The sequence below is a fragment of the Triturus cristatus genome, chromosome 8, assembly GCF_964204655.1.
Source record: "Triturus cristatus chromosome 8, aTriCri1.1, whole genome shotgun sequence".
Classification (NCBI taxonomy): domain Eukaryota; kingdom Metazoa; phylum Chordata; class Amphibia; order Caudata; family Salamandridae; genus Triturus; species Triturus cristatus.
Window position 1 is genome coordinate 795,583,037 of NC_140591.1, and position 19,365 is coordinate 795,602,401.

General features: G+C 40.9%; 1 protein-coding gene across 1 annotated transcript in view; it reads left to right on the forward strand.

The window, feature by feature from the left end:
• Positions 1 to 527: 527 nt before the first annotated feature.
• BMX (BMX non-receptor tyrosine kinase) overlaps positions 528 to 19,365 on the forward strand; it is an 891,026-nt gene continuing 872,188 nt past the window's right edge. Inside the window, exon 1 of the mRNA XM_085620470.1 lies at positions 528 to 696. The gene's annotated coding sequence lies outside the window, so the exon portion shown is untranslated. The remainder of the gene's footprint in view (positions 697 to 19,365) is intronic.

Genomic DNA, 19,365 nt, shown 5'->3' on the forward strand with positions numbered 1-19,365 from the left:
CAGACAGTTCTCAATGCCATGTTTGCTTTTTAGTTCAAGGTATAAAAATGTGACGCTTGTTTGTATGTGAAAATGCAAAGCCTACTTAAAAATAGGAGGTGTTTCCCGGTAGGACAACAAGCCCATTGTTATATCAGTGTTTTAGCTTCAAGACCTCACAATTTGCCATGAGTTTGGAGTTTATTTTGGAGCAGTGTTTCTTTATGCGATTCTATTTCTCTCATACTATCAACACACAATGCAAATGACCTTAGTCTATCTGCTGCTTAGCTTTCGGGTTCACACCGCAAACCTGGCAACCAGCGTTTCCGGCGCCTGTACATTAGGAACAAGGAGGGGTGCAGAACACTCCTCCTGCCGCAGGTAGACAGAGCCGTCATTGTGTGAAAGATGGGAGCTGGCCTCTGTGAGAACCCTGTATGCAAATTGAGGTTTTTTTGTTTTTTGTTTCTGTCTTTTTTAACAGTGACAACGAATAACGTATTTACATAGATTGTTCCACTGTTCGCTCGGGATGAAGTTCCACTTCTTCTTTTTCAGAGCAAAAGACAATTTACACTAGGTGATCGCGCATAATCTTTTGCTTCATTGTCCAGATATTATTTTTACGTTAACAGTACAAGATTACGGGGATATTTGGAAACAAAGGATCTGCTACACTGCGGCCTGCTTCCTAACAAATACTCAAACCTAAAGGTAAGCCTAATTCATTAACATTTGCAAAATATATATTTTTTTGTTTTCCTAAATGTTTTCGTGCTTGCATCTTTAGCAGTTACATGACAGCTTTTGAAACATAGTTTTACTGATTGAGTGAAAGTATCGAATTGTCGATATTGGAAGCCAATAATCTGTTTATAGTTGTTCTGTTGTTTAGGTGTTTGTTATTAATTAAATGACATCTTTCAAACTTGGTAAGAACATGTCTAGGTTTCTTTGTAGCACGAGGCCGCATTACCCAAACCTGTCCACATGTATCAACAACAGGGTCTCAACCCACTAAACTACCTTACCATATCGATTACACCCGTTGCAATTCTTAGCTAAACAGATCTTCTGATAAGTGGGCTGTCAATCAAATAAGTACAGTTTCACTCATCTATTTTACACAGTATGTGTTTTTTTGGCTCCTCGTGAATAAAACCTTTTATAAAAAGGTAAAGCAAGATCATTACAATATCGTTTATTACTTTAGACTGTAAACTCGCACAAGAGCGGAAACTATTCGGCTTTCTAACAGGACGTGTATGTCACTGTGACTTTTTTCAAAGTAACTATTTAACGTCTAAGCAAAATTGTGATATTAATAACTATTAATGTTTAATTAGACATCAAATGTATTACAATTGTGAGATATCGAATGAATGCCCAATCAAAGTCACTGGCGATCGGGGATCCAACCAACACTGTTTGGACTTTTTCTTAGACCAGTAAAAGCAAAGGTATGCGTGTGGATCCTTAGGACAGTGCTTAATTACCAAAAGCATAAGTTCCATACACAAAGTTGTTCTCAGAAGCCCACCTTCCAATTCATGCCTCTTTCCTTCTTCCTACTCCTTTATCCCACTCTTGCAGGTTCATGTTAATCCTTGATGTATCCCATTTTCACTGATTATCATCTTTCTCTTCCCACTCCTTTCCCCTTCTTCTCCCTGTCTCTTTACTTTACTCTGTCAATGTATGATGATGGAGAAATAAATCCCGGTCTCAAAAAAGAGTGGCCCTTGACTTCATCGGCAACCGCTGGGTCATATTAAGGACTGGTCACAGATGTGTGCGGCGCTTATTGTTTGTTCAAAAGCAAACTGTAGGAAATTCACCTGCATGTTAATACCCCGTTTTTCATTTACCCCTCTCCTGGACCCTATGTTGTTTCTGGTTTTTGGACTCTGCACCCAGGAGCGCTGCTGTCTAGTGCCCAGTGCATGTGCTCTGACCTTTAAAACATGGATACATTGGCTAATTACAGATCAGCAAATTCAACTTATCTATGAGGCCATAGTATGTGGTGCGGAAATACACCCATGGCATAAAAATGTAACTGTCGCCTGTTGAATGCAGCACTTATTGTAACATCCACTAATATGACAGGTCTATCATTGTAGTCAGACTGCTGCAGTGTAAAACCTGCAGTGCAACCTTTTAAAATACACTTTTTTGAAAGGTAAAAACCTCCATTTTAAATATTAGAGGGTCATCCCTAGGTAAGCCTTGTAGGCCAGAAGTTAGGGTGTTTGGTTTTCAAAAGTGGGGCATTTAGAAAATTAATATTACCATTTCAGTACAGTGACAAGGCCCAAAAAGGTATTTTCACTATGGTAGGCCTAGCTGTCCTATGTAGAAAATCTGAGTACAGATTAAAATACTAACACTATATTTTGTGACTTGAACTAGCTACAAAAAAATGAAACTACTCTTTTTAATTGTTATTAGAAATCCAATTACATGGTGGAGTCAGATAGTTAATAAATATTAAAGAAACGTAACTTGTAGAAAGTTACCCTTTACCTGCATGAACAATGAGAAGCCTAATTAGCATAGACCTCTGCCAGCTCTCAGCCTGTGTTCAGCCTTTAATAGGTGTGGACGAGGTGTCACATGTCTCTCAGAAGCAAACAGAAAGCTGACCTAAAAGGGCAGACATTACTCCTCTTAACTCTACAGAATATTCAGACTGGGAATGTGGGCATCTTGCAACATTACACTGTACAATTCTGCTTGTCAAGTTTGTTGAGCCATATGTGACATTTGCACCACACTTGAAAGAGAGAGAGATGCAGTTTGGTTTGGAAGAACAACTGACTATGTATTTGAACTTCTATTAAAAAAAGTGTGTGTCTATAAAGTATTATTACTGTACTTCCTGATGATGTTATTGCTCTTGCACAACTTAATAGTACTATGTTACCCACTTAATTAGAATTAACGTCTGTGTGTCTGCTGAAATTACAATGTATGGCATGCATGCCCCCCTCAGGACTTAGCAGGTCACAGTTTTCAATCCCAGTAGGGCTAACTCAGACTTTTATGTTTACAAAGTTTATAAAATGGATGCCATCACAACTAGATAATAATATCACAGGTGCTATGAAAATGCAAAGTATGAAATATGATTTCTATTATGAAGATGATGATGATGATTATTGTATCTTTGTTTGTGGATTCTGGTAACAAGAAGAAGAGGATTCCATCAGAATTATCAATACATATGGTAATATAAATTGTAAAAATGTCTCTACTGTACTAATAATTCCATAGCACTCTAGACCACTGCAAAGGGTGAACAGGGATTTAAGCCACTGGCATAGCCTGAGGCAGAAGGGCTATAATTCTATTAGAACATCCCACTCCTAAGGAAGCATGTTTTAAATTGATATGGTCCCATATATCCTTCCAGGAGGAGTGAGTAACTCTATATATGAAGTTGGGCTCTCACAAAAGAAGGGAGTGCATCCAACTGCTGATTCTTGAGCAAGAATACTCATGAACACACTTCTTAATGTTTTGAGTCCAATATATAAGATTAAGGCTGAAGTGCATAAGAATTGTTTTTAATATGATATGCAGATCAGAATGAAATCCTTGCCCAAATACTTGGTTATGGAATAAATTCACAGGGCACCATATCTATACCAGAAGTTTGTTTTAGAAAAAAACTTTTTTAAAGAAAATCTCTTTTTTATCGTAATATATTCTTGAGAATGTTTTTTGTGGTACTATGAACAAGGTGTTGCAAAAATGTTGAAAAGTATTGGTCGATTAATACCTCCTGCTGCTAGACAAAGTCATGTATCTGTTTTATAATTAATTGTTAAATATACGACCGCATCGGTCACTTCAATTTTTTTAATCCCTGTTTTCGAATTGAAACTAAAATCAACCCTGATAAAAGTATTCAAAACAATCCCTCACTGCAAGAAGCATGTGCGTAGTATCTGGAATAGTTGCTCTGGATAGGGTATTTTACTCATATCATTGCTGTGCATCCTCTTACAGTATGCTCCTCTCCTTGACATCTTCTCTCCTCCTTTGATCCTACTAAATGTACAGATTACAACAAGATGTAAGTGTTTGGGCGATGCACACAAAGGTTTGATATGGTTTACAAGGTTGTGTGAGATGCAGTTTGGTGCTAAGATTTAAAATAGAGAGTAACTTACTAATCCACACTTCTGTTGCACAGTATTTTATATTGTCTTTCATGTCTGTGAAGGAAGCTACAAAAAACTATGAATTGAATAAATAAGGCATGTTCTAAACCACTCTATTCCCAAATTTCTAGATTTGCTTCTGATTCCACTTGTGCCTAGGGTCAGTCACCTGGTTGTGCCATTTATGACTTCCAAGCTGTGTGCAATATCCTTCTCTCTAACCCATGCTCCCCGCTGAGCTGTGCCAAGAAGTGCCTGATTCATAATTCTACCCTCACCCTCTCCCATGCTCAGTGTGCTACTTTCAAATATAACAGAGTATTTTCCTACCCAGCTTTTTCGAGTGCTCAATGCCCATAGTTCCATCTTGTGCCCCCTCCTCCTGTGTTTTCCAATTCCTTCACCCCCAGCTATAGCCCTTATTTTACTCCCAGACCTTAGCCCTTTCCCTTTGGTGGAGTGCCATCCACCTCTCCTCATTAGTTGCCCACATGGTTCCCCTAGCTGTTTCTCCCTCTGCTTAGGCCTTCTTCCACCACAGCTTTTCCCTCTAATGTACTCCATGTGCCGTTCCCCAGCCAGGCATACAGTACTTCTAGAGGGTTATCCCTCTAGGCTCTCCTGAAGGTTCTCTACTCTTACAGAGGTACCATGTCCCTCCACAAAGGTGCACACTGCCCCACATAGCCACATCTGTGTCTTTTCTCACTATTCCTGATTCATGCAGCTGTCCTTCCGCTCCTGCCTTGAGCTGTGTCGGCTTGTTGGAGCCCTGCGCAATATGTATTATTGGTATTTTCCAGTATATAAATGTGGTTGTGCAGACATTTGTATATTGCACAGTCTATCATTCAGAGAAGCGTTGCACTATCCATACTGCTTGGTTCCATCCATTTGGCATATCCCATAGCCTCTTCATTGTACAGAGACAGTTAGGTGCTACCTACTACAGTAAGTATAATTACCAAGGTGGACAGAATAATCTTTAGTTATGGAATTTATATTATGTGCACCCTGAATATTGAAACCAGAACATCGAGGCATGCACATTTTGAAGGCAAAATATCAAATCCAAAATATTGAAAAATAAGTATGGATTTTCGATATCTAACTCCACAAATCTGTACCTTGGTGATATATATATCTTGAAGGTAGGTAGGTATAGAGTTAGGAATAGTAAATCTACAGTTCCCTTTTAATATTTTGCCCCTCTATATTATGTCCATTATATTCTTCTTTGTCTATAGTCATGGGCTCAATATTCAGTAGTACAACCACTTCATCTGTATACTACTCAAATTTTTAGCTTTCTTCCAAAAAGTTTCTCCTATGTTCAAAGATGACTGAAAGGCACTCGTCATAATTGCATGCTGCAATGAAGTGTCAGCTGCACTAATATGCATATTTTCAATTACATCTCAGTACAATGACATTACACACACACATATATATATTTATATATATACGTACGTATGTATGTATGTATGTGTGTATATATATATATATATATATATTCACTGAAAAAACCATAGGTTTCAGGGGTGTTATAGTTAGCTGGACTTTTCACTTGTACAAAACCATTGAAATTCCCCCGTTATAGTTAGTTCAGCTAACTATAACTCGCGCACCCGCAATGCACTGCTGATGACATCACATATGACATCACTCATGACATGGTCAGTGACATCACTCATGACATCACTGATGACATCTCAAATGACATCACTGATGACATCACTGATGACATCATCCAGTGAATGTCTGTTTTTCTGAAAATTATATATGTTTTATATATGTATATCTCAAGGTCGATGGAAGAATAAATGGGTATATAAGTGTCTAAATGGATGATTTGATTTTGAAAAATTGATTGTGTAACTGACTGATTAAGTGTATCATAGTGAATACATGGCTTAGTGAGTAATGTTTAAATATGTAAATATCTGTATCAGTCTCTCACTTTGTGTATAAGTGGCTGCATGGGTTGGTGAGTAGCTACATGGGTGTCTATATAGGTTATTAGTTGGTTTTTTGAGTATCAGTCTGAGTGTCTGCATGGTTCAGTGGGGGGTATTACGTAGTGCATAGGTGCATGAATGAGTGACTAACTGTTTGTATGTGTTGAAGACAGCATGTGTGCAGGACTGTATGGGTGGATGAGTGTGTGTATGGGTGTGTTAGTGAGTGAATGACTGTCTCAATAGTGTCTTTATGAGTAACTACATATGTTTTAAACTAGTATATGTGACTATTGGTGTATATAAGTGAGTATATGTGAGAGTGAGAGATTGAAAGAGTTCCTGTATGAATAAGTATGTGTTTCTATAAGTGATTGTTTAAAAGACTAAGTATGTGTAAGTTTCCGTAGAAGTAAGTGTGGTGGTGTGTGTATAACTGTATATGCAGGTAAATGTATGTTTGATTCTTTATTAGCATGAGTGACTATGTGTGTGAGTAACTCTATGGATGAGTGGCATTGTGTAACAGGATGTATAGGTGTATGAGTACATATGATGAGTGAGTATATGTATGAGTGACTGTATAGGACTGTTGGTGAATAAGTGGATGTGTATGTGGATCTTAGAATTACTGAAGAGGTTGTTGTAACTGGTATTGGTATGTCCATTGTTTTGAAAATTTTAGTCTCTATTTTTGAATGTGTGTATCAAAGGTTATATTAGGGTGAGAGGAGGTCTGCCACTCTATCACAAGGATGATGTCATCAGTGATGTCATCAGTGATGTCATTTGAGATGTCATCAGTGATGTCATGAGTGATGTCACTGACCATGTCATGAGTGATGTAATATGTGACGTCATCAGCAGTGCATTGCGGGCGCGCGAGTTATAGTTAGCTGAACTAACTATAACGGGGGAATTTCAATGGTTTTGTACAAGTGAAAAGTCCAGCTAACTATAACACCCCTGAAACCTATGGTTTTTTCAGTGAATTTCTGAGGTTTTTTAAATGCTAATTCCTAACTATAACGTGCCTGAAACCTATGGTTTTTTCTGTGAATTTCAAAGGTTTTTTAAATGCTAATTTCTAACGATGCCTACAGAGATAGGACATGTGAAGAAAGAAGAAAAATGCACAGAAAGAAAAAAAGAAGTGCAGAAAGAAGCAACAGAAGTCCTCAAAGACGAAGAAAAGTGCAGGAAGAAGGATAACGTGCAGAAAGAACAAAAAGAAGAGCAGAAAGAATCCTTGTTGCAAAATCATCCTGTACCCTCAACCTTTTCAGACGGATACTGGTGGTAACTGAGTCTGACGAACCAGTCCTAGAGCCAGTGCTATGTTAAAAGACACTTAGAATACAGTGAAAACACCTACATACACTAGGGAACATTATGCGTTGGGGTCCCCCTGTAATTAGCATGGCCTCCTCTGTAAGCCCCTAGTATATAATAGGGCAGGGGGATTAAAACTACCTCTTAAAACAGGCCACAGAGCGTTTTTGCACACGTTAACTCAGGCCCCGTCCCCTCCCTTCACCACTGTGTAAACACGCCCTGTGTCCGTTGTTAGTTGGGAGATTAAGTTCATTTGAATCCTGAAGGTCCCTAGGGTCCAACTAGCCCACTAGGTACCTCCAGTAAGTGCCACAGAGCTGCGTTGCAGAGAGGTGTAAAAAGTGGCACAGCCTGGACCACCTCTCTGCAATGCAGCTCAGTGGCGCTTACTGGAAGCACTTGGTGGGCTAGTTAGCCCCCAGGGGCCCTCAGTATTGAAGGGAAATTATATCCCCAATTTAAAACGTGCCATAGTGCGTGTTTGCACACGTCACCTCAGGCCCCGTCCCCTCCCTTCACCACTGTGTAAACGCGCCCTGTGGCTGTTCTAAGTTGAGAGATTAAGTCCCCTTGAATCCTAAGGGTCCCTAGGGTCAAACTAGACCACTAGGTACCTCCAGTAAGCACCACAGAGCTGCGTTGCAGAGAGGTGTAAAAAGGGGCTTGGCCTCAGAACACCTGTCTGCAGCGCAGCTCCCTGGCGCATACTGGAGATGCCTGTTGGGCTAGTTAGCCCTCAGGGACCCTCAGTATTGAAGAGGAATTAATTCCCCAACTTACAACTCGCCAGGGGGGGCGTTTGCAGAGTGCTGCGAGGAGGGGGCGTGGCCTCCGGCACGATGCCAGTCTTTTATTTATTTTAATTTTTTAAGAAGGGGGGCTGTGTGGTTCCCCTTCTTATTCTAATTTATTGGCCCTGATGACCCCATCCCCCAGGGCCTGTCTCCTAATTATATTTTTTTGACCCCAATCCCCAGGGCCGGCCACTGTTTTTTATTATTTTTAAAAAATATATATTTATAGACACACCTAGGACATGCTGGACAAACCGTACGTACCTATCACCATGACGATTTGAGTGATATTCATTAAAAGGCGACTATGCATACAATGAATCCACGTGGAATGTATTTACACCACTAGTGAAGCTCTGACATGTCTGATGCCCTACCGTGCCTAATCCCGGTAGACGCCCTTGTCGTTTATTTATACAAACATGGGTAGCTATTGACGGGCACATTTAATACACATGCACACCAAGCCATTCAAATGGGAGTCGACAAAAATTCGACCAAAACTATGTAAGAAACCTCCCTCACGGTTAATATAACACACATCCACTGCCGGATGTGTAATACTTTTTATTTTACTCTCTGGAAAGGGGGACGAACATCACTTGAGAGTCATAGCGTGCTCCTGGCAGAGCCCAATGCTGTGTTACACCCACCATTGCCTGCCGAGTGCCACACACCTCTGTGTTCTATTTCACCAGCTAGTGCATATGCTATGACACTCTCTAGCCCATGTGCACTGTAACACCACCCCGTGAATATGTCATGCCACACTTGTCTTCGAACGGGTTATATTGCCCCATCTAACGTGCCTTCCTCGATGCCTATGTTATAACGCACAGTGCTATGCCATACATATTACAATCTGGGATCCATATCTTTGTCACAGTGCATATGCAACGTTACACTCCCCAGCACATATTTTATATTACAACTTTAGAGACTAGTTAGGTTACACAACACTGCCCTGTGCATATTACACTCCAAGGCGCACATCGCATAGCACGCGCTAGTGCCTGTGCTATCTCGCGCTCTCCAATGAATCTGTCATTGCGCACAATGTATTGCATATAATATTTCATGCCCGGTTCATCTTATATAACACTTTTTGGTGCATAGTTTATACCATACTGTTGCAGGGATTCTGCTTATACACAGAACTATGCGTAGAACCCCAGGTCCTCAGTGAATTGTGATGTACCAGAAACTCACCTCAGAACCCAGAACCCAGTATCTGGCTAGCATAAGTGTCCCATTCGTTATCCGAGATTTAGCTCGGCGGTCCCAATGAAAAGACAACCCAGAACAAGCGACTCAGTGTACTCTCAGGAATGGTGGGAATCGGAAATACCTGTTCGTATATTATTCTCACATCAGTCCACAACAAGAATCAACAGAGACACGGTGAAAATAAAAAGAGTTTATTTTTATAGACCACGTGTCCTAAGATGCAGTACTTTGGCTAATACAAGCAGACAAATGATTATAATTAAAACCATCAGCATCGTTACAATACCATAGAATATAAAGGGAGTGATCATGTTATAAATGACAGTGGATACTACCACCTTCCCTTAAATAAGAAGCTAATATTATTATTATGCTAATAAAAGGTCTCTTAGGCTTGAACAGGGGACCCCATACCTCACAGATCAGCTTAGTGAAATCACATCACAGGAGCATCAGAAGTCTTCTCGCAGGAAGGCTCGTCTTCGGTCTGAATATTAAACATGATGTCTGCAATATTAAAAGCACCAACTTTCAGGTATTCGCAGCTGCCTGTGTGTTATGGCTAAATAGTGGGTCGATCAACCTGGAGTGGAAAACATGCATTGTCTAACGACCCAGACTGTTTGTTACACCATGTACAGACCAAGGTCACTGCGCAGAGCTCGGGATGGTAACAACAGATTGCTCTTGTGTGAGGCAAAGCACGAGTCAGCAGTTTGTTTAAACAATAACATGTAGACGCAGTGTCGTGCGCAAATGCAGCAAGATGGCTTTCTAACATCTAACGTGGTTATGCTAACTTAACAATGTGTGTACGTATTAAGGGATTCCTTTCTAGTTTTCATTTTCAATCGTGCTCTCAGGACTATGTTCTATATAACACTGTGTTCACCTACCCTTTTCACGGGCATTACATTTTGTGATAGGGGGTGGAGGGTCAGGGGGTGTTTTTGCCAAGTGAGCCCGGAGTCACAGTCACAAACGTCCTCTTCTTCCTGAATAAAAGTGAGATTATGCTGCATACTTGTTCATATTTTAAGTAGTTCGCACAGACACACGTTTTAAAAACAATAAAGTTCCTAATACCCGCCTTCTCTGAACAGTTAGCTTGCTGCCCCATCCCCCTCCTCCCTATCCTCTGTTGTGTGAATCCATGGACTAGCCTCCTCCCTCCTGCCATGCATGGTCTGATGTGCTGCCACTGCCCTCAATTTAGTATGATGTACCAGTCCCCTCCTCCTGCCCTCCATTGCCCAATTCTATGCCCCATCATTGACCTCCTGCTTAAACTCTGTGCTTAGCTTGCTGCCCCTATTCTCCTTCCCCCTGCCCTCCGATGTCTTTGTGCATGCCCCTGCTCCATCCTTTTTGCCCACCATGTTCCATGGACCTGACACTCCTATCTACTCTGAGTGTTCTGTTGAGCTGCCACTCCCCTCCCACCTGCCTAGCATTGTCAGATGACTGTAACCTGTCCCTGCCACCTCCACCCTGCCTGTCCACATGCCATGCCGTATCCCCTTCCTCCTGTCCTCCATGGTCCATTTTACTGCCACACCCTTCTGCCCTCCCTGGTCTGTTGTGCTGCAACTGCTCCTCCTGCCTGCCCCGTGTGGTCTGTTGTGAGGCCCTTTCCCCTGAACTTTCTTGTCTTCTTGTCTGTGCACCGGTCCTGACCCTCCCTTCTATTCTCCATCGTCCTTTGTACATGCCCCTGCACCCTCCTTCTTGCCCATCATAGCCATTGTGCTGCCACTAACCCTCCCACTTGCCATGCATGGTCTTCTGTGCTGCCATGGCCCCTCCCACCTTCCCTCTGTGGTCAGTTAGCTGCCCGTGACCCCCTCCCACCTTCCCTCCATGGTCTGTGTGTATGCCATCACAGTCTCACTGTTGCTCTTCATGGTGTGTCTTGCTTCTAGTGCCCATCCTGCCCGACCTCCATGGCTATCTTGCTGCTCCTGCCCTGCCCCCTTGCCCCCAGCCCTTTGTTTACATATGCAGACCCCTACTCCCTCCCTCCTGGCTTGTCTGTTCCATTGTAATGCCCCTGATCTGTCCCTCCTGCCCTTTATGGTATGTTATGCTGCAGCTTTCTCTCCTGTCTGTCCATTATGGTCAGCTAGCTACCATTGCCTCTTTCCCCTCTGTTCTCTGTTGTCCATGTGCATGGTCCTGTCCACTCCCTATTGCTTTCTATGGATTGTTGTGCTGCACTCCCGTCCTGCATGCCCTGTGTGGTGTATTGTGCTTCTGCAAACCCTCATGCCTGCCCTGTAGGGCCAGTTTGGTGCACCTCTCCATGTCCCGACTGTCCTCTGTTATCCGAGTCAATGTCCCTAGCCCAATTCCTCCTGCCTTCCACGATCCAATGTACCATACTTGCGAACATTTTGAACTTGGTAAGAGGGAGATTTTGAAAAAAAACTGGGGTATTGATTTTCCCCTTTTTTGAGTTACATTGAAAAAGAGGAGATTGTAGACAGGAGACAGATCAAATAAAGCCCATTTGAGCTTAAAAACATTGGACATTTCCTGGCTGAAATGGGTCTGTTGGCATGTATGGTTGTGCTACCACTGCCTCTTCCTTCTGCCCACAATGGTCTAATATATTTCCACAGCCTCTCTTGACAGTCCTGTATTGTTGGTTTGTTGCCCCTGCCCCCCTTTCCACTGCCCTCCATAGTCTGTTATGCTGCCACTGCCCTTCCTGCCTGCCCAGTGTGGTCAAATTGTTGCCTCTGCATTCTCCTACCTGCCTTCAATTTTCAGAGTCCGTGCCCCTGGCCTCTGCCTCTCAACAGTAACCCAATGAACAACTAGATTGCTAACATTCTATATTTATTACAAAAGTGTGGAACGCCTGACGTCATCTTGATGTAATCAAAACTGTAATACCTAGAGCATTTCCTTTAGAAATTACATATATGAGAGGGTCTTATTTGCATCAAAATTATAGTTAGTGGTCTAAAAAACTAAAATGAGGACATATTTTCTAAGTTTTCAAATAGCGACAAAGAACTTTTAAATTATTTGTAATCTTTATGTTTTTTTATCCAGTTGACCACTTGATTAAATGTTGCACCTAGGGGAGAGGATGTGGTGTTACTTTCAGAGCTACAGACTTTGCAACTGGGGAACCAGGTTGGAGTTTCTGCTTCAGCTCAACATTCTGTGATTCTAGTCAAATCACTTAATCTCCCCATGTCTACAACCAAAATGAATTTGATCTTGTGTGATGTAACCAATGCTCATGTAAAGCATTCCAATACCTGACAAGTCTGCACTATATAAAACTGCAAATACACAAAAAATAAGTGTTTTGCACACTTCTGTCATTGGGCTACATGTGGGCTACATCTGGGAGATATTTGATTCCATCAAGAAGGTATTCAGATATGTCACACATTTGCCATAAATTCTGAATGTTAGCACTCTAGTTGCTAATTAGATCACTGTAGTAAAGTTACTGCTCACCACAGAAGTCTGCTGCTACTTTCGTCATAAGTAAGACTATTAGCGCTCTAGTTGTTCGTTAGAACACTCTGGGACATTCTGTCATTGGGCTATACTTGGGCTATATCTGGGTGATATTTGGGCTACATTTGGGCTCTTTTGTCTCTGGTGGCCATTTTGGGAGACTTATTTGTGGTGAAGTTTCCTAATTTCCTCATTTACTGCAGTCTCCTCAGTAGGAAATGCTTTCAGTGTTTTACTTTGATTCCATCAAGAAGGTATTCAGATATGTCACACATTTGCCATAAATTCTGAATGTTAGCACTCTAGATGCTAATTAGATCACTGTAGTAAAGTTACTGCTCACCACGGAAGTCTGCTGCTGGTATTAAAAGTGCATGTTTCAGTCTGCATATCAGAATTTTTTAATGAAATAGAAGAGGATTTGAGAAGTCACTCAAAATGTGCCCTAATTTTTCTTTCTTCAGCACTAATCATAATTTCTATGGCAAAATAAACCCCCTCATTGTGTTCCTTTTTAAATTAAATGTTTTAAGTGTTGCCAGTTTATTCCAATCAAGATGGGTTCAGGTGTGCTATACTTTTGTCATAAGTAAGACAGTAAGCGCTCTAGTTGTTCTTAAGAACACTCTGGGACATTCTGTCATTGGGCTATACTTGGGCTACATCTGGGTGATATTTAGGCTACATTTGGGCTCTTTTGTCTCTGGTGGCCACCTTGGGAGATTTATTTGTTATGAAGTTTCCTAATTTCCTCATTTACTGCATTCTCCTCAGTAGGAAATACTTTCAGTTTTTTACTTTGGTTCCATCAAGAAGGCATTCAGATGTGTCACACATTTGCCATAAATTCTGAATGTTAGCACTCTAGTTGCTCATTAGATCACTGCAGTAAAGCTACTGCTCACCATTGAAGTCTTCTGCTGGTATTCAAAGTGCATGTTTCAGTCTGCATGTCAGAAGTTTTTTATGAAATAGAAGAGGATTTGAGAAGTCATAATGTGCCCTAATTTTTATTTCTGCAGCACTAATCATAATTTCTATGGCAAAATGAACCCCCTCATTTTGTTCCTTTGTAAATTAAAGGTTTTAAGTGTTACCACTTGCGAGACAGCGCAAATGGCTAAAAACCATACAACATCTCATGGAGAACGCGACTGGATCAAGAAAACTTGTTGGCGAACGCAGGGATTCAGGTAAGGCGATCGCGCACGCGCGAGAATGTATTATTTTACAGCGCGAGCGAGAAACAAATTATCGCCAAGCTCAAGAAAGCGGAAATTTTGACATTTTCGCGCTCTCCGCGGAACACGAAAATGTCAAATTATCGCAATTTCCGCGAACGGAACGAAATTTTAGCCCAGGCCTACTAATCATAATTTCTATGGCAAAATGAACCCCCTCATTTTGTTCCTTTGTAAATTAAATGTTTTAAGTGTTACCACTTTATTCCAATCAAGATGGCTTCATGTGTGCCATACTTTTGTCATAAGTAAGACCGTTAGTGTTTAGTTGTTCGTTAGAACACTCTGGGACATTCTGTCATTTGGCTATACTTGGGCTACATCTGGGTGATATTTGGGCTACATTTTGGCTCTTTTGTCTCTGATGGCTATTTTGGGAGACTTATTTGTTATGAAGTTTCCTCATTTCCTCATTTACTACAGTCTCCTCAGTAGATAATACTTTCAGGTTTTACTTTGATTCCATCAAGAAGGCATTCAGATGTGTCACACATTTGCCATCAATTCAGAATGTTAGCACTCTAGTTGCTTATTAGATCACTGTAGTAAAGCTACTGCTCACCAGGGAAGTCTGCTGCTGGTATTAAAAGTGCATGTTTCAGTCTGCATGTCAGAATTTTTTAATGAAATAGAAGAGGATTTCAGAAGTCACTCAAAATGTGCCCTAATTTATCTTTCAGCAGCACTAATCATACTTTCTATGGCAAAATTAACCCCCTCATTTTGTTCCTTTTTAAATTAAATGTTTTAAGAGTTACCACTTTATTCCAATCAAGATAGCTTCGGGTGTGCAATACGTTTGTCATATGTAGGACAGTTAGCGCTCTAGATGTTCTTAAGAACACTCTGGGGGATTCTGTCATTGGGTAATATTTGGACTACATCTGGGTGATATTTGTGCAACATTTGGGCTCTTTTGTCTCTGCAAGCCATCTTGGGAGACTTAATTGTTATGAAGTTTCCTAATTTAATAATTCACTGCAGTCTCCTCTGAAGGAAATACTTTCAGTTTATTACTTTGATTCCATCAAGAAGGCATTCAGATGTGTCACACATTTGCCATAAATTCAGAATGTTAGTACTCTAGTTGCTCATTAGATCACTGTAGTAAAGCTACTGCTCACCAGCGAAGTGTGCTGCTGGTATTGAAAGTACATGTTTCAGTCTGCATGTCAGAATTTTTTAATGAAATAGAAGAGGATTTCAGAAGTCACTCAAAATGTGCCCTAATTTTTCTTTCTGCAGCACTAATCATTCTTTCTATGGCAAAATGAACCCTCTCATTTTGTTCCTTTTTAAATGAAATGTTTTAAGAGTTACCACTTTATTCTAATTAAGATGGCTTCAGGTGTGCAATACGTTTGTCATAAGTAGGACTGTTAGCGCTCTAGTTGTTCTTAAGAACACTCTGAGACATTCTGTCATTGGGCTTTACTTGGCCTACATCTGGGTGATATTTGTGCTACATTTGGGCTCTTTTGTCTCTGGTGGCCATCTTGGGAGACTTATTTGTTATGAGGTTTCATAATTTCCTCATTTACTACAGTCTCCTCAGTAGGAAACAATTTCAGTTTTTTACTTTGATTCCATCAAGAAGGTAATCAGATATGTCACACATTTGCCATAAATTCGGAATGTTAGCACTCCACTTGCTCATTCGATCACTGTAGTAAAGCTGCTGCTCACCACGGAAGTCTGCTGCTGGTATTCAAAGTGCATGTTTCAGTCTGCGTGTAAGATTTTTTTAATGAAATAGATGAGGATTTGAGATGTCAAGATGTGCCCTAATTTTCTTTCTGCAGCACTAATCATACTTTCTATGGCAAAATGAACCCCCTCATTTTGTTCCTTTTTAAATTAAATGTTTTAAGAGTTAACACTTTATTCCAATCAAGATGACTTCAGGTGTGCAATATGTTTGTCATAAGTAGGACTGTTAGCACTCTAGTTGTTCTTAAGAACACACTGGGCCATTCTGTAATTGGGCTATTCTTGGGCTCCATCTGGGTGATATTTGTGCTACATTTGGGCTCTTTTGTCTCTGGTGGCCATCTTGGGAGACTTATTTGTTATGAAGTTTCCTAATTTCCTCATTTACTACAGTCTTCACAGTAGGAAATACTTTCAGTTTTTTACTTTGATTCCATCAAGAAGGCATTCAGAAGTGTCACACATTTACCATAAATTCTGAATGTTAGCACTCTAGTTGCTCATTAGATCACTGTAGTAAAGCTACAGCTCACCAAGGAAGTGTTCTGCTGGTATTGAAAGTGCATGTTTCAGTCTGCATGTCAGAATTGTTTTATGAAAGTGAGTAGTAGAGAGTAGTAGAGAGTGAGTAGTAGAGAGTAGTAGAGAGTAGTAGAGAGAGTAGCAGAGTGTGAGTAGTAGAGAGTAGTAGAGAGTAGTAGAGTGAGTAGAAGAGAGTGAGTAGTAGAGAGTAGTAGAGAGTGAGTAGTAGAGAGTAGTAGAGAGAGGTAGTAGAGAGTAGTAGAGAGAGTGGCAGAGAGTGTGGAGTAGAGAGTAGTAGAGTAAGTAGTAGAGAGTGAGTAGTAGAGAGTGAGTATTAGAGAGTAGTAGAGAGTGAGTAGTAGAGAGCAGTAGAGAGTGGATAGCAGAGAGTGAGTAGTAGAGCGTAGTAGAGAGTAGTAGAGAGTGAATAGTAGAGTGAGTGGTAGAGAGTAGTAGAGAGTGAGTAGTAGAGAGTAGTAGAGTGTGAGTAGTAGAGAGTGAATAGCAGAGAGAGAGTAGTAGAGAGAAGTTAGAGTGTGAGTAGTAGAGAGTAGTAGAGTGAGTAGTAGAGAGTGAGTAGTAGAGAGAGAGTAGTAGAGAGTGAGTAGTAGAGTAGTAGAGAGTGAGTAGTAGAGAGTAGTAGAGTAGTAGAGAGTGAGTAGTAGAGAGTAAGTAGTAGAGAATGAGTAGTAGAGAGTGAGTAGTGGAGAGTGAGTAGTAGAGAGCAGTAGAGAGCGAGTAGTAGAGAGTGAGTAGTAGAGAGTGAGTAGTAGAGAGCAGTAGAGAGTAAGTAGTAGAGAGTAGTAGAAGTGGGTAGTAGAGAGTGAGTAGTAGAGAGTAGTAGAGAGTAGTAGAAAGTGAGTAGCACAGTGAGTAGTAGAGAGTAGTAGAGAGTGAGTAGTAGAGAGTAGTAGAGAGTGAGTAGTAGAGAGTGAGTAGCAGAGAGAGAGTAGCAGAGAGTAGTTAGAGAGTGAGTAGTAGAGGGAGTAGTAGAGGACAGTAGAGAGAGAGTAGTAGAGAGTAAGTAGTAAAGAGTAGTAGAGAGTGAGTAGTAGAGAGTGAGTAGTAGAGTGAGTAGTAGAGTGAGTAGTAGAGAGTAGTAGATGGAGAGTAGTAGAGAGTTAATAGTAGAGAGTAGTAGAGAGTGAGTAGTAGAGAGTAGTAGAGAGAGAGTAGTAGAGAGTGAGTAGTAGAGAGCAGTAGAGAGTGAGTAGTAGAGTAGTAGAGAGTGAGTAGTAGAGAGTGAGTAGTAGAGAGAGAGTAGTAGGGAGTAGTAGAGTAGTAGAGAGTGAGTAGTAGAGAGTAGTGGAGTAGTAGAGAGAGAGTACTAGAGAGTGAGTAGTAGAATGAGTAGTAGGGAGTAGTAGAGAGTGAGTAGTAGAGTGAGTAGTAGAGAGCAATAGAGAGCGAGTAGTAGAGAGCAAGTAGTAGAGAGTGTGTAGATGAGAGTGAGTAGTGGAGAGCAGTAGAGAGAGTAGTAGAGAGTAGTAGAGTAGTAGAAAGTGAGTAGTAGAGTGAGTAGTTGAGAGTAGTAGAGAGCGAGTAGTAGAGAGTGAGTAGTGGAGAGTGAGTATTAGAGAGTATTAGAGAACGAGTAGTAGAGAGTGAGTAGTAGAGAGTGAGTAGTAGAGAGTAGTAGAGAGTGAGTAGTAGAGAGAGAGTAGTAGAGAGTGAGTAGTAGCGAGTAGTAGAGTGAGTAGTAGAGAGTGAGTAGTAGAGAGAGAGTAGTAGAGAGTGAGTAGTAGAGTAGTAGAGAGTGAGTGGTAGAGAGTAGTAGAGAGTAGTAGAGTGAGTAGTAGAGAGTAGTAGAGTAGTAGAGAGTGAGTAGTAGAGAGTGAGTAGTAGAGAGTAATAGAGAAGTAGAGAGTGAGTAGTAGAGAGTGAGTAGTAGAGAGTAGTAGAGAGCGAGTAGTAGAGAGAGAGTAGTGGAGAGTGAGTAGTAGAGAGGCAGTAGAGAGCGAGTAGTAGAGAGTGAGTAGTAGAGAGTGAGTAGTAGAGAGTAGCAGAGTGAGTAGTAGAGAGGGAGTAGTAGAGAGAGAGTAGTAGAGAGAGAGTAGTAGAGAGAGAGTAGTAAAGAGTGAGCAGCAGAGTAGTAAAGAGTGAGTGGTGGAGAGTAGTGGAGAGTAGTCGAATGAGTAGTAGAGAGTGAGTAGTAGAGAGTAGTAACCAGTGAGTAGTAGAGAGTGAGTAGTTTAATTTAAAAGAAACACAATGAGGGGGTTCATTTTGCCGTAGAAATTATGATTAGTGCTGCAAAAAGAAAATTAGGGCACATTTTGAGTGACTTCTCAAATCCTCTTCTATTTCAATAATAAATTCTGACATGCAGACTGAAACATGCACTTTCAATACCAGCAGCAGACTTCCCTGGTGAGCAGCAGCTTTACTACAGTGATCTAATAAGCAGCTAGAGTGCTAACATTCCAAATTTATGGCAAATGTGTGACATATCTGAATGCCTTCTTGATGGAATCAAAGTAAAAAACTGAAAGTATTTCCTACTGAGGAGACTGTAGTAAATGATGAAATTAGGAAACTTCATAACAAATAAGTCTCCCAAGATGGCCACCAGAGACAAAAGAGCCCAAATGAAGCAAAAATATCACCCAGATGTAGCCCAAGTATAGCCCAATGACTGAATGTCCCAGAGTGTTCTAAAGAAAAACTAGAGCGCTAACAGTCTTACTTATGACAAAAGTATGGCACACCTGAAGCCATCTCGATTGGAATAAAGTGGTAACACTTAAAACATTTAATTTGCAAAGGAACAAAATAAGGGGGTTCATTTTGCCATAGAAATTATGATTGGTGCTGCAGAAAGAAAAATGATTGCACATTTTTACTTCTCAAATCCAGTTATATTTCATTAAAACGTCTGACATGCAGACTGAAACATGAACTTTGAATACCAGCAGCAGACTTCCCTGGTGAGCAGGAGCTTTACTAC